Source organism: Symsagittifera roscoffensis, chromosome 2, assembly GCF_963678635.1.
Source record: "Symsagittifera roscoffensis chromosome 2, txSymRosc1.1, whole genome shotgun sequence".
NCBI classification, from domain to species: domain Eukaryota; kingdom Metazoa; phylum Xenacoelomorpha; order Acoela; family Convolutidae; genus Symsagittifera; species Symsagittifera roscoffensis.
In genome coordinates this window covers 39,919,411-39,935,664 of record NC_087063.1, presented here as the reverse complement: position 1 = coordinate 39,935,664, position 16,254 = coordinate 39,919,411, and the positions used below count along the sequence as shown (strand labels likewise).

The following is a 16,254-nucleotide window of genomic DNA, read 5'->3' as shown; positions in this document are numbered from 1 at the left end:
ACCTGAAAAATGATGAAGAGGACACAAGAACCATTTGCCACCAGAAGCACGACGGATTGAAGCGAGAGAGGAAGAGGCAAGTCTAGAAAGACCTTCAAGAAAACAAAAGAACTTAAAGACGATTCGGATGGTTGCATAGACACCTGGGTTGAGTTCATGAGGCTACATCTTAAGCAAGACAACTTGAATGATAAAAGACAAGCCTGCAGGGCACGGCAATGAAGTGCGTGGTAGCCAAAAAGGAAGAAGAACCTGATAATGCAGACAATATCTTCGAGTTTTTGTTGAATCGTTTTGGATCCGGAATGAAAGGGCATCAAGCTATGATGAGTTTGAAAAAAGGAGACAGAGGGATGACGAGTCAATTGATAGATTTCTGGATGACCTAGAGAGCTTGATCCGAAGGAATTGACCAACAGGAGGACCATCAGCATTGCTTCAAAAGTCATCGACGGGGTGAAAAGTGACGACTTAAGGACAATGTTGGCAATATATTATACGCTATCGAAAGGTAAGGCACCAACCCCGGAAGGGATGAGACAAAAATCTAGAGAGTATATCTTAATGAAACTGAAGAAGTATTCATTTTCAGACAACCGAAATCTGCAAGGGGAAAGCCAACAACAAATGTCGACCTGTTACAAACCGAGAGACGATATGAACAAGCGAAGGTCTTGTGCGAATTGTGGATCTGCAGAACATCACCTAGATGATTGTACCTCTTACAAACAAGGGATGAAAAGCCTGAGGTGTACACCACATGAGGACGACATAAATCAGATGAAGGAACATGAGTTCTTTAGTGGGTTGATGATGAAGATTGATGCAAGATGCTTCTTCTGTAATCAATAAATTCATTTTAGGACGGAGTGTCTTCTGTTTTGGGAAGCAGTGAAGAATCATAATCACCCGAAACACAAGTTAGCGCTACGGGCCGTGCAATATACGAAGAATCGACAGGCTTAAGATGACTTGCAGAACAAGGATGTGATAAGTAATGAATTTTCGACGAAATATGTGCAGGCGCTAACCGAAGAGAAAGACACCGAGGGAACAACAACGAAACGTGAGCTGGAAACAAACTATCAGAAGGCGGCAGCAGTCGCAATAAACAAGGTGAAACAAAATTTGGCAACGAAGGAAATCGAGCAAAGGCTGAAACAGGAAATAGACAAACAGCAAAGATACGAGATACTTTCAGCAGCAACAGCCGAACCTGAGATAAGAGACAATCTGAAGATCAGAGGCAACTACAACACCTTGAAAATGGAAACAGGAAAACCTGTCTGGATCACGAAAATAGGGCAAGATTAATGTCAATAATCACAGTTGGTGGCCACAAAGTAATGAGGAGTATGAGTGAACCAAGTGACGAAACACTGATGCATACCAAATATTATATACAGACTATCGGCGCAACATTAGCCCGCAGACTCCTTCGAGAGCAATCAGAGCATTACTGACGGGAGGAGGCGGAAAATTGATAAGAATAGACAGCAGGTACACTGAGGCGTATGGTCCACGCGAGGTCATACTAAATATAGATGAAATAAATATCTATAAAAAGACGATGATAAAGTGCAACGAGGACCTTCTGGGTCAAAATTATGTGGGTCAAGAGGAACTCAAAGTGAGATCAATTGGAGATTGCGCTACGCTAGAGGAAGATGCCATGCACTTGTGTACAGAAGCAGACGTGTCCGCTCATGTAATAGATATAAGCGGAAAAGAGACGCCTTCAGAGGACTAATGGATACGGGAGCTGTCTTGAGCGTGATACCAAAAGAAACATGTGAACGGATAGGAATTTGACACAGAAGTCTGCTGTAATTTCGGGTGCTTTATTTTCGTTGAGCATAAAAGAGAATTAGAGGAGTCGTCAGTACCGCAGAGGGAGGGCGCGAAGCGCATGACCCCGCGCAAATTGGACGCATGTAGAAAGGAAAAAAAACGTTATTTGAGTATGCCATGATATAAGTATCCAGTTTACCGTAGATTGACGAGATTCAAATTTTCATCAGTTCTTATCATTTCACTTAAGTCAGAAACAGAAGATGGACTGTCGAGCTGTTCGAATTTTCCAGAAAAACCCACACCAGAGGAATTGGAAATGGATAAACCGGTATCACCAGAAATTGAACACTTAAGTGCAAAAATAACGGACAGACAGCTCAAATCCATCAAGGATGTCTTAGATAGGAACAAGGACGTCTTTTCGAGACCCAAAGCAGTTATCGGGTGCTGTAACTTCGTTGAGCATGAAATAGAATTAGAGGAGTCGGTGGTACTGCACAGAAGGAGGGCGAGGCGCAGGACCCTACACAAATCGGATGCATGTAGAAAAGAAATCGTTGCTAGAGTATGACATGATATAACTATCCAAATCACTGTGGGCGTGTGGGGGTAGTGATGGCCAAAAAGAAAAGAGGTCAACTGAGATTTTGTTGTGAGTTTCGATATGTGAACGTCGTCACGGTGAATAATGCTTAAATGCTTATCCCTCCCGACAATAAACGAGAGCCTTTCAAAATTTGGGAATGCACAATTTTTTCCAAGTCTTGATCCGGGGTCGGCCTTTTGGCAGGTACCACTTACGAAACAAGACAGGGATAAAACGGGCTTTGCTTGTGAGCTGGAATTGTGTCAATGGAAAAGGATGCCATTCGGCCTATGCAACGCGACAGCTAGATTTCATCGACTGATGGCACAGGCACTGACAAGAGTAACGAAGAAATATGGTAACTTGGTATTGTGTTATGTGGATGACATGGTGATTGCAACGCCAACCCTGGAGGATCATATCGAGCGACTGAACGAAGTGCTTTCTTGCATGAAAAGCGCAGGATTGAAAAGCAAGCTCTCGAAATGTGAGATCTATAAGGACTCAATAAAATACCCTGGGAGGATTGTAGACAAGCATGGCATCCGACCAGACCCTGATGCAGTGGAGACAGTCCTGTTTTGGAAGTCGCCAAAGACTGAACATCAGTTGATGGGTTTTCTTGGTTTCGCGAATTATTATAGAGAGTTCATCAAGGGTTACGCAGACAAGGTGTACCCGATGCAACAACTCATGAGACCCAAGGACAAGAAGTTCATGTAGAATAACGAAGCAGGGGAGTCCTTTCAAAGAATAAAACGAGAATTGTGTGAGGCTCCATTATTGGGCATGCCCACAGAGAATGGTATGTATGTCGTAGACACAGATGCTTCAGTGGTTGCGATTTCTGGCATAATGTATCAAGAGCTAGAATGGAATAGAAAAATCGTCATGAAACCATTAGCATATAGGAGCAAAGACATGAGCGACACGGAAATGAAGTACGGGGTGCCCAAAGCAGAGTTTTTTGCGGTGGTCACCTTTGTGGAGAAATACAGAGCATAACTGGGCGGTGAGCCATTCAAGCTACGGGTTGACAACAGCACTTTCTTGGCTGAAAACGTACTCAATGGATCAAAGCTGCATCGGGAGATGGATAGTACGACTAGATGGTTACAACATGACAAGAGATAAGCACCAAAATGCAAGAAAACGGACTTTTACGAGAGGCAAGAGCAGAGGGAAGCCGACAGGCCTGAACTAAAACATGGATTTTCTTTCACGGACAAGGGGTTCTATGACAGCTTACCACTCAGGAGACGGCTCGACAATTCGGGAAACCGATCGAACATCACCCTGAATTACCTACAGACCACCGGAAGACAAAGATCTTAGGGAGACAAACAAGAAAGCCTGATGGAAATCTTGCTCAGGTCGAAACTAGTTAGGGAAACGTTAAAGGAAAGCTATGACCTAGATGAAGTTGAGAAAGTGGGAGCAATAGTGGGACAAGATTTAATGAGCTTGCTTCAAAACTAGGCGATAAAAAACCCGTGGACACGAGTGAGAATGATGATAAACCGGAAGTTACGATATTGGATAGAACCAAACAGGGCTCGTGCGAAGACAACCAGTTGAAGGGCAGAGTTTCAAAGAGTAACGAAGGGGTACGCACATCACTCGAGAATATCGCAGAGGAGGTACTCATGGAGACAAAGTTGAGAAAGAAAAAAGTGTCATTCAAGGAGGAGACTGAAGACCTCGGAACAGGTCAAGAATCTGGGGAGTACTTGAAAAATAAAGAAGAAGGTGAAGCAAAAATTTTGTCCAGGGAGTCAGAAGAATTGGACGAGAGTTCAATGAGAAGTGAAGACGAGCAAGACAACTTGTGCATGTTACTAGCGTAAGTAAAGAGGAGGAATCAAGATAGAGAAGTGCAGACAGACCCCTCATCTGGAACATACAATCTTGAGTGTGATGATACAAACGAAGGGAAGAACTAGAGATCATAGCAATGTCAAGAAAACCTTTCAGGGAGTTGTCTTGCAGCTCAAACATCCGGACGAATCAGAGCCCGAGAGTGATAGGGAAATCTTGAGCTGGATAGTGTGTGTCAAATTGAGAGATGATATCCACAACCCGGGAGAAACGACAGGGCAAATGATGGAACTGAAGGAGCATGTGAAGGCGCGAGGTACAGGCTATCAGACATGGTGCGAGCACAGAAGAATGACAAGATGACTGGCCATCTCTCCAAATGGATCCGGTCCGGGGCAATAGAGAAAGTGGATCTGGAGAAAGACAACTACAAGATCTTGAGCCTCTTCTACAAGGAATGAAAGGGTTACGATATCACACGGCGGATGGCGTGGTGGCCTGCAAGAGAAGAGATGAAGAAAAAATACTTCACATACATAATCTCATCATACTGCCGCAACTGTGTCAGACAGATGTGCTATTCAGATCGCATGATCAAATGGGACATCAAGTGATAGACAAAGAACAACAAAGAATACTGCACCCGTTTGATTGGCCAGTAATGAGGAAATCTTGCGAAAGATGGGTCAATGTAAACTGTCATGTCTGCGGGTGAAGAACCCGAGGAAGATGAAGTTCCCACTCGAGTCGGTGGAAAACTCAGAATTCAATTAGGTCGTGCAAAAAGACCACCAAAAAATCTGCTTTGACAGAAACGATATATAAACAGATAGTGGTAATCTTATACCACTCCACAAAACTTGAGAAAACTAGAAAACGAAGAAAACGAAATCCTTGTAAATTAACGGTTTTGTTTCCTGCCCGGTAGATCATCACAATGACAACTACTGAGAGTGCTGGATGACTTCACAAAAACAATCGATAGTCGTTCAAGAAGGCGTTAGACTCGGTTCCGCGCAAAAGACTGAGAGGAAGCCTAAACCAATATGATTTAAAAGGGGAAACAGTAGGCTGGATCTACGAGTCTCCATCAACAAAACGATAAAGAGTTGTGATAAAGAATAATAGATCTGCATGGAGGGATGTTCTGAGTGGGATTACCCAGGGATCTGCACTGGGACCTGTCTTGTTTGTAGTATATATAAATCAATGTCAAGCACGGTCAAAATCAAATTTGTATTTATTTGCAGACGATACAAAACTATACAGAGAAATTACCAGTGACAAATTTGTTGAATTGCTGCAAGAAGATCCAAGAAAACTGGAAGATTGGTCGAAAATATTCTATTGCATTTTAATGATGATAAATGTGTACATATGTTAATCTCAAATGAAAGATCAAGTCGTGAAAAAATTTCATCTGAAATTTACGATAAACAGCTTGAAGCAGTAGGGGAAAAAACTTTGGATTGATCATCGATAGTAATCTCTTCTTTGATTCTCATACCTTTGCAAAAGTTAAAAAGGCAAAGTCGTGGTTATCATCGCAAAAACGGCTCTATAAGCTGAGATTTTGGTTTAAGTCAGTATAAGTTTGTAGAAAAGATCCACTGTAAGCGGCTACCCCCGAGTTTTTTTTCTGCACAAAAAGTTATGTCCCTCGGAATTGTTTAATTTTTGATTTTTGAAGGTATTTAATTTTTTCCTATTTTTCTCGAAAACTAAAATCACCGATCTGATATTGTGGGTCAAGGGAGTTAACAAGCAGTGGGAAGCTCTCCTGCATTAATAACTACTCACAAAAAATGTTATGGCCTTCAAACAAATCATTGTTTTGACTTTACGCGAAAACTACCGTGCCAATTCTCATGTTGTGTTCAATGATGAAACCCGGTTGAGGGAATCTTCTCTGCATAAATGGCCAAAAATTAATTTGTGCCGAAGTTAATTTTGAGTTTTGAAAAAAAATTTTGAGTCGCTTAGAATTTTTGACTTTGTTTGATAAATTTCGTAGAAATGAACCAATCAAATCTGAAATTTTAAGTCCATTTGAAAAAATCTTAATGTATCCTGCAGTTTTTTGGAATGCATAATTTATACATGATCTGTCTTTATGTTTTTCGATTTGTTACATAAATGAATTAGTTGTTTTGCTACACGCTTTTTTCTCTAATGTTGCCTTCAGTGTTTGATTTACTCCTATAATATGTAATTTTACTTACCATGACTTCGTATTTCCTTCTCTTTTTTTTTATTTCGCTGAAAAAAATTAATTGGCCTAAAATAATTGGGCCTATTTTTTTATCCGGTTAATGATGTGCCAGTTGGTCATATTTGGAAGTCTGATCTTGATTTGGAAGTTTGACCCTAATTTTGAGGAGAAACGTTTTTGGAAATTTCGAATTGACAATGCCCTGGTCAAGTTTCTTGCGACAACTGAAAATCAGAAGTTAATTTTATCAGAAGACAGAAATCGGAATTGGGAGAAAATTGATAAATTTCAGGCACAAATAAAATTGCTGTTCGCATTTTTACTGAAGTCAACAATTCGAGTAGAGCTGTCTTGTTCCCGACAAAGAGCATCGCAAAGTCCTACGAGAACAACAACCGCTGGGCGGAAAAAACCCTAATTGGGCAGGCAGGCGACTGAACTTCTTGATTGAAAACTACCTATGCTATAAAAATTCTAGAATTGCTTGACTTATATATTTTAAACAATTCTGGAGTCGCGTCACTATGTGAGTTTTTAAAATAATTTTTTGGATGCACTTTATGTGAGTATGTTGAGAAAAGGCAAGTTCTAGGTTGATCCATCTGAAATGAATCAAAAGTCCACTGTCGAATGAAACCTATAGGTATAGTAGTGCTTCCAGTCCTGTTTTTAATGGCGTTCGCTTGTTTTAGATATTTAGAGACCTAGCCATGGGGACTTTCTTTTTTCTAGAGTCTGGGGTATTTTGGTAGTGGCCTTAAATCTGTGACACGATTTTGTAGTCTCGTGTCTTACGCGAGCTGAATTGGCTCCGATTGAATGAGGTAAAAAAAGTACAAGATATAGTGTCCCTGACCCTTGAGCCAATGGTTATAGGGCCTATTCTTCCTAACCTCACATTTGACATAGGCAGACGACTGTTTCATAGTGTTTTTATGGCGCTCCTGGGTGTTTCACGACATCAAGACTACCGGATTGATCCCTTTTGACGCAGCTCCGGGTTACATGCCCATTCTAAAGGACCGGTGGTACGGTTCAATTGGAACGTGTCCACCGTCTGGTTGTACCGTGATAGCTTTTTAAATAAACTTGCAAAAATTTCTTAGTGCGCGTTCTGATACGAGGCCTAGCTAACCGGGTATGGGGGCCACTACAGGAACAAAAAAGGGACAGAAGACAAATAACGAAACAAAAACCGAAGATTAGAAATAGGAAAAAAAAACCATAAATGAACTGAAAAAGGACAATGATTTGATTTCCAGGTTAGTTGAATCGTACCTTCATTTTACTTAAAATTATACTCATACTGTTTTTTAATAAGATCGATCGTTTCGATAAAATGGCAAGTATTCAGCAGGTGCGCGAATACGGAGCGTTGAAAGGGTTTTCAGATAGCCTTGCAACCTTGTAGAACCACTGTGAGACTTCACTGGAAGAGGTGACCAGACGGATAGCAAACTGCTTTGTACGACTGAGATCTGGTAATCGAGAGAGGACACTACCGGGAAAAGACTACCAATAGTGTGACCAAAGCAGTGTGACACACAGAGGGGATCAACGGGGTGTGCTATCTTTTAAATATTATTTAAAATCTTTATACTATAAGAGATAAGTTAAAAAATTAATAAGCGGCTACCCCACAGTTTTCAGGAAACATTTTTACATGAAGAGAGCTTGGAAACAGGTTCTACGGGTTTTCTCTTGAATGAATTACACCCATCGCGCTTAAGGTGATTTTCGGCTTAAGTGAGGGGCTAGATAGGGGGGAGGTTAGACAGAGGGGTTGGTTAAGATCGAGGTTGGTTTTTGGAAATTATAAAAAGGGGGTCTCATTACCATAACTATACAAACGATATCGTCGATTTAAATACAATAGATTAACTGGAGTCTAGATTAATCAGTATACAGACTCAAAACAAGAGTTGAAAGGCGAAGTTACTCGGTAGTAAACTCGAGATAAGGTAGGTAACCTGGCCGGATCAGTTGGGGGTATCGGAAATAGATATTTCATTGGAAACCCAGAATAGCAAGGTTAAAGGGAGGAAGAACGCGTGACAATCAGGTAAAAGTCAATTTTTTTTGGAGGAAGCTTTCGTCAAACTTGAATCATAAAATTTATATTTTTAGATATTTTTAAACAAATTTTGAATTTTTACTGAGAGATTTTCGAAAAGAATGGGTACATTTTCAATCCTAACCTGGTATAAGGATCACATTTTGACTTTTCAATTGCAGTTGATTGAGGAAGAGCAAGACATTTTAGAGAAATTCAGATAATTGTTATTGAGAATTTGGGGAGTGGGGGCAATTTACACGAGTTCCAGAGGCAGTCCTGGGAAGGCAAATCAACTGCCAAGCACTACAAAACTTGAGTCCTGGGATAGCAAATTAAAAGTCCCAATACTTGAGTCTTATGATAGTAAATTAACGGTCCCAGCTCTTAGTCCTGGGATAGTAAAATAAATGTCCCAACACTTAGTCCTCGGATAGTTAATTAAATGTCCCAACACTTAGTCCTGGGATAGGAAATTAAGTGTCCCGACACTTAGTCCTGGGATAGTAAGTTAAGTGACCCAGCACTTTTTCCTGGGATAGTAAATTAAGTGTCGCAACACTTGGTCCTGGGATAGTAAATTAAGTGACCCAACACTTAGTCCTACGATATTAAATTGAGTGTCCCAACATTTGGTCAGGGGAAGGTGAAAAAAAGGGGCAACACTAGTAGAATAGGAATCGAGAGTCATAGATAGCTCCTTGAGAACCCAATTAAACACTAAGAAAACTAAGTTTTAAATCGGAATGTTAAATATTCAGCTGAAATTGTTTTAAAAGGTCTAAAATACTAAGAGAGTTGTAGGTTTTTTTTGACATTTTACGTTTACACCTGTATAACAGAATTGTACATAGAAAGAACTGTAAATAAAAAACGAAGTCCGACATGATAAAATAGAAATGAGGAGAGAAGTCCGACATAATAAAAATGAAAACATTGGTACATACTTCACCTTAGCAAGAGCAATTGAAGAGAAGCTGCTACATATGGCTGAAAGAGTGGAGACGACAGACAAGGAACGGGAGAAGTTCAACAAGAGGGATATGGAAGAAATAAAAATGCGGTATGAGACTGTAAATGAAAAACTCTGAGTCTGGAAACGAGAATGGACACGATGAGCAGAGACCAAGCAGAAAATTCTCGTGCTATACTGTCTATATTGGATGCGCTCTCAAGAAACTCCATCATTCACGACAGAACAGTACCAGAGAAAATGGCGAATCAACCTGGACCAAGGGTGGACTTCGCGGAACAGCACCGCACCACAAGAAGCAAGAAGCTACTCCATTACATCGGGTACACAACATCATAGGATGTGAAACGGTAACTAAAGGAAGCACATCAACTTCAACGACAGCACCGAGGGAATGAAACGCACACGCAAAGCAACAGCAGATGCCATGACGTGGGCCAACACCTGGAAAATGATGATGAATGGAGAATCAAACGGGAAGCATCGCAAAGTCCTACGAGAACAACAATCGCTGGGCGGAAAAAAAACCCTAATTGGGCAGGCAGACGAGTGAACTTCTTGATTTAAAACTACCTATGCTAAAAAAATTCTAGAATTGCTTTACTTATATATTTTACCCAATTCTGGAGTCTTGTCACTATGTGAGTTTTTAATTTAATTTTTTGGATGCACTTTATGTGAGTATGTTGAGAAAAGGCAAGTTCTAAGTTGATCCATCTGAAATGAATCAAAAGTCCACTGTCGAATGAAACCTATAGGTATAGTAGAGCTTCCAGTCCTGTTTTTAATGGCGTTCGCTTGTTTTAGATATTTAGAGACCTAGCCATGGAGACTTTCTTTTTTCTAGAGTCTGGGGTATTTTGGTAGTGGCATTTAAGCTGTGACACGATTTTGTAGTCTCGTGTCTTACGCGAGCTGAATTGGCTACGATTGAATGAGGTAAAAAAAGTACAAGAGATAGTGTCCCTGACCCTTGAGCCAATGGTTATAGTGCTTATTCTTCCTAACCTCACGTTTGACATAGGCAGACGACTGTTTCATTGTGTTTTTATGGCGCTCCTGGGTGTTTCACGACATCAAGACTACCGGATTGATCCCTTTTGACGCAGCTCCGTGTTACATGCCCATTATAAAGGACCGGTGGCACGGTTCAATTGGAACGTGTCCACCTTCTGGTTGTACCGTGATAGCTTTTTAAATAAACTTGCAAAAATTTCTCAGTGCGCGTTCTGATACGAAGCCTAGCTAACTGGGTATGGGGGCCTCTACATGAACAGAAAAGGGACAAAAGACAAATAGCGAAACAAAAACCGAAGATTAGAAATAGGAAAAAAAACCATAGATGAACTGAAAAAGGACAATGATTTGATATCCAGGTTAGTTGAATCGTACCTTCATTTTACTTAAAAGTATACTCATACTGTTGTTTAATGAGATCGATCGTTTCGATCAAACGGCAGGTATTCAGCAGGTGCCCGAATACGGAGCGTTGAAAGGGTTTTCAGATAGCCTTGCAACCTTGGAGAACCACTGGGAGACTTCACTGGAAGAGGTGACCAGACTGATAGCAAACTGCTTTGTACGACTGAGATCTGGTAATCGAGAGAGGACACTACCGGGAAAAGACTACCAATAGTGTGACCAGAGCAGTGTGACACACAGAGGGGATCAACGGGGTGTGCTATCTTTTAAATATTATTTAAAATCTTTATACTATAAGAGATAAGTTTAAAAATTAATAAGCGGCTACCCCACAGTTTTCAGGAAACATTTTTACATGAAGAGAGCTTGGAAACAGGTTCTACGGGTTTTCTCTTGAATGAAATACACCCATCGCGCTTAAGGTGATTTTCGGCTTAAGTGAGGGGCTAGATAGGGGGAAGTTAGACAGAGGGGTTGGTTAAGATCGAGGTTGGTTTTTGGAAATTATAAAAAGGGGGTCTCATTACCATAACTATACAATCGTTATTGTCGATTTAAATACAATAGATTAACTGGAGTCTAGATTAATCAGTATACAGACTCAAAACAAGAGTTGAAAGGCGAAGTTACTTGGTAGTAAACTCGAGATAAGGTAGGTAACCTGGCCGGATCAGTTGGGGGTATCGGAAATAGATATTTCATTGGAAACCCAGAATAGCAAGGTTAAAGGGAGGAAGAACGCGTGACAACCAGGTAAAACTCAATTTTTTTAGAGCAAGCTTTCGTCAAACTTGAATCAAAAAACTTTTATTCTTAGATATTTTTTAACAAATTTTGAATTTTTACTGAGAGATTTTCGAAAAGAATGGGTTACATTTTCAATCCTAACCTGGCATAAGGATCACATTTTGACTTTTCAATTGCAGTTGATTGAGGAAGAGCAAGACATTTTCGAGAAATTCAGATAAACTTTGTTGAAAATTTGGGGAGTGGGGGCAATTTACACGAGTTCCTAAGGCAGTACTGGGAAGGCAAATCAACTGCCAAGCACTACAACACTTGAGTCCTGGGATAGCAAATTAAAGGTCCCAATACTTGGATCTTATGATAGTAAATTAAGGGTCCCAGCTCTTAGTCCTAGGATAGTAAAATAAATGTCCCAACACTTAGTCCTCGGATAGTAAATTAAGTGTCCCAACACTTAGTCCTGGGATAGCAAATTAAGTGTCCCGACACTTAGTCCTGGGATAGTAATTTAAGTGACCCAGCACTTCTTCCTGGGATAGTAAATTAAGTGTCGCAACACTTGGTCCTGGGATAGTAAATTAAGTGTCCCAACACTTAGTCCTAGGATTTTAAATTGAGTCTCCCAAAATTGTGTCAGGGGAAGGTGAAAAAAAGGGGCAACCCTAGTGGAATAGGAATCGAGAGTCATAGATAGCTCCTTGGGAACCAGATTAAACACCAAGAAAACTAAGTTTTAAATCGGACTGTTAAATATTCAACTGAAATTGTTTTAAAAGGTCTAAAATACCAAGAGAGTTGTAGGTTTTTTTGACATTTTTACGTTTACATCTGTATAACAGAATTGTACATAGAAAGAACTGTGAATAAAAAACGAAGTCCGACTTGATAAAATAGAAATGAGGAGAGAAGCCCGACATGATAAAAATGAAAACCTTGGTACATACTTCACCTTAGCAAGAGCAATTGAAGAGAAGCTGCTACAGATGGCTGAAAGATTGGAGACGACAGACAAGGAACGGGAGAAGTTCAACAAGAGGGATATGGAAGAAATAAAAATGCGGTATGAGACTGTAAATTAAAAACTCTGGAGTCTGGAAACGAGAATGGACACGATGAGCAGAGACCAAGCAGAAAATTCTTGTGCTATGCTGTCTAAATTGGATGCGCTCTTAAGAAACTCCATCATTCACGACAGAACAGCACCAGAGAAAATAGCGAATCAACCTGGACCAAGGGCGGACTTCGCGGAACAGCACCGCACCGCAAGAAGCAAGAAGCTACTCCATTACATCGGGTACACAACATCATAGGACGTGAAACGGTAACTAAAGGAAGCACATCAACTTCAACGACAGCACCGAGGGAATCAAACGCACACGCAAAGCAACAGCAGATGCCATGACGTGGGCCAACACCTGGAAAATGATGATGAGGACACAAGAACCATTTGCCACAAGAAGCACGACGGATTGAAGCGAGAGAGGATGAGGCAAGTGTAGAAAGACCTTCAAGAAAACAAAAGAACTTAAAGACGATTCGGATGGTTGCATAGACACCTGGGTTGAGTTCATGAGGCTACATCTTAAGCAAGACAACTTGAATGATAAAAGACAAGCCTGCAGGGCACGGCAATGAAGTGCGTGGTAGCCAAAAAGGAAGAAGAACCTGATAATGCAGACAATATCTTCGAGTTTTTGTTGAATCGTTTTGGATCCGGAATGAAAGGGCATCAAGCTATGATGAGTTTGAAAAAAGGAGACAGAGGGATGACGAGTCAATTGATAGATTTCTGGATGACCTAGAGAGCTTGATCCGAAGGAATTGACCAACAGGAGGACCATCAGCATTGCTTCAAAAGTCATCGACGGGGTGAAAAGTGACGACTTAAGGACAATGTTGGCAATATATTATACGCTATCGAAAGGTAAGGCACCAACCCCGGAAGGGATGAGACAAAAATCTAGAGAGTATATCTTAATGAAACTGAAGAAGTATTCATTTTCAGACAACCGAAATCTGCAAGGGGAAAGCCAACAACAAATGTCGACCTGTTACAAACCGAGAGACGATATGAACAAGCGAAGGTCTTGTGCGAATTGTGGATCTGCAGAACATCACCTAGATGATTGTACCTCTTACAAACAAGGGATGAAAAGCCTGAGGTGTACACCACATGAGGACGACATAAATCAGATGAAGGAACATGAGTTCTTTAGTGGGTTGATGATGAAGATTGATGCAAGATGCTTCTTCTGTAATCAAGAAATTCATTTTAGGACGGAGTGTCTTCTGTTTTGGGAAGCAGTGAAAAATCATAATCACCTGAAACACAAGTTAGCGCTACGGGCCGTGCAATATACGAAGAATCGACAGGCTTAAGATGACTTGCAGAACAAGGACTGGATAAGTAATTAATTGTCGACGAAATCTGTGCAGGCGCTAACCGAAGAGAAAGACACCGAGGGAACAACAACGAAAGGTGAGCTGGAAACAAACTATCAGAAGGCGGCAGCAGTCGCAATAAACAAAGTGAAACAAAATTTGGCAACGAAGGAAATCGAGCAAAGGCTGAAACAGGAAATAGACAAACAGCAAAGATACGAGATACTTTCAGCAGCAACAGCCCAGTTCGAAGAGGAGTGCCTTCACGTGGCAAACTGGATTCCATACGAAACCTCCTCTCTTCGTGGATGGACCTTCACAGGCCCCCGGCCTGGAATGGACACCCACCAGTCGCGCATCCGGGTTTTTGTCTAACAGGGGCGTGGTTCCAGTGCACGACCCCTGTGAGCTACTCAGAGCTGGAGACGTCGAGTCTAACCCTGGTCCCAGTTGCTCGTCCTGCAATGTGACCCTCCGCAGTGGCGCTCCGTCCTTGGAGTGCAGCGAGGCCGGGTGCACTGCTAGATGCCACGAGAAGAAAGAATGCAGCGGGATGAGCAGATATGGGAGTCAACCAGAGTGGAGATGCCGGTCACACGGCGGAACCGTTGTAGAGCCTCCGACAGCGATCCCAGCACGGCCCAGCGGCACTTGTATCTCCTGCATGGGGATTGTCCGCCCTCACCGACCATGGCTCACGTGCAGCGAGCCCGAGTGTCAGGTGAAGTGCCACAAGAAATGCAGCAAGCGTAGCAGATACGCCACGGGAGACTGGAGCTGCCCCCAACACGACACCGCTCCGCTTCATCCCTATTTGACGATTGCCGGCAGGGAGGTGAGCAGCCTCTCTTCTTCCCAGCCGGATCCCGACACGGGAGAGAAGCGCACCTGCAAAGGGTGCAAGAAGACGATTGCCCGTAACACGACGGGGATCGCTTGCACAGACTGCAAAGGCCTGTTCCACAAGGTGTGTGTCGGCCGGCGCGGGTCTACGCGGGACCAGGTGGAGATGTACGCAGGCGGCCTGTCCTGGACCTGCGGGTGTGTCCCCACTAACTCTCAGCCTGGCAACGAGCAAGACGCAGAAGAGCGTGGCAGCAGAGCTAGGTTCGTGCCGAAAGGGACACTTAGACTCCTTCAGTGGAATGCTGACGGCATTAAACTGAAGATCAGCGAACTCGGAGAAAGGATGAAGAATCTGGACATGGATATCGCTCTGATCCAAGAGTCCAAGCTCCGCGAGAAAGACAAGACTCCGAGGATCGAGGGATACAGCACGGTCAGGGCAGATCGTAGAGGACCCAAACCAGGCGGCGGCCTCATCAGCTTCTTGAAGAAAGACATAGCTTTCGAGTACCGCCCCTGTTGGAACCAGATGACGGGTAATGTGGAGTCGTCCCGCCTCAAAATCCGGCTGAGCAAGAAAAGCTGGATCACGCTCCACAATCTCTACATTCCGCCCAACAGGGTAACAAACACCAAAGAAGTGTTGGTTCTTGACAACCTCCCAGCTGACAAAAACAGCTTCTTCGGGGGCGACCTCAATGGCCACTCCCAGCTGTGGGACCAATCACAGCTTCAAGACAGCAGAGGAGTGGATGGCCGACGTGTGGGGAAGACGAAGCCCGGTAAACATCGCAACGCGGGCATTTCTGCGACCGTCAGAGCCTTGGTCAAGAAGAGGAACTTCTTCCGCAGGCGGATCAACGCCCACCGCCAAGAATGGGTCACCGCCTGCGGAGAGGTTACCGAAGCCGTGTCTGCGGAAAAAGAGAAAAGGTGGACCGAATTTGTCGACACCTTAGAGTCTTCCAAGGACTACAAGAAGACGTGGGGCATCCTTGGCTCCATCAGCGGCAAGCCGGACTCGTGCTGCCCTAACGAGGCGATCCGGCACAACGGCAAGGTCCTTGTCTCTAACGAGAGCAAAGCCGATGCCTTCGCTGCTCATTATGCCAAGGTGAGCAAGCTGGAGTTCTCTAGAGAGGAAAGGGAGAAAAATAGACTTGCCAAGATCAGAGGCAACGCCCCAGTGTGGACGACAGCTCCACAGCAGAATTCAGCATTGAGGAGCTGAACAGAGCCATCAAGAAGATGAGGAAGAACGGAGCGGCTGGCCCCAACGACATCCCCCCCAGCTTCCTGAAAGCCTTGGGACCTCTAGCGAGGGGGAGTTGCTGGGGATCTTCAACCAGTCGCTCCACGAGTCGGAAGTGCCGCAGGCTTGGCGGAATGCGACCATCATTCCTTTGCTGAAGGCAGGGAAA

General features: G+C 42.9%; 1 protein-coding gene across 2 annotated transcripts in view; it reads right to left on the bottom strand.

Moving 5' to 3' along the window:
- The window catches only part of LOC134839156 (palmitoyltransferase ZDHHC9-like), a 326,560-nt gene that overhangs the window by 285,509 nt on the left and 24,797 nt on the right, over window positions 1-16,254 (bottom strand). The window lies entirely within an intron of this gene.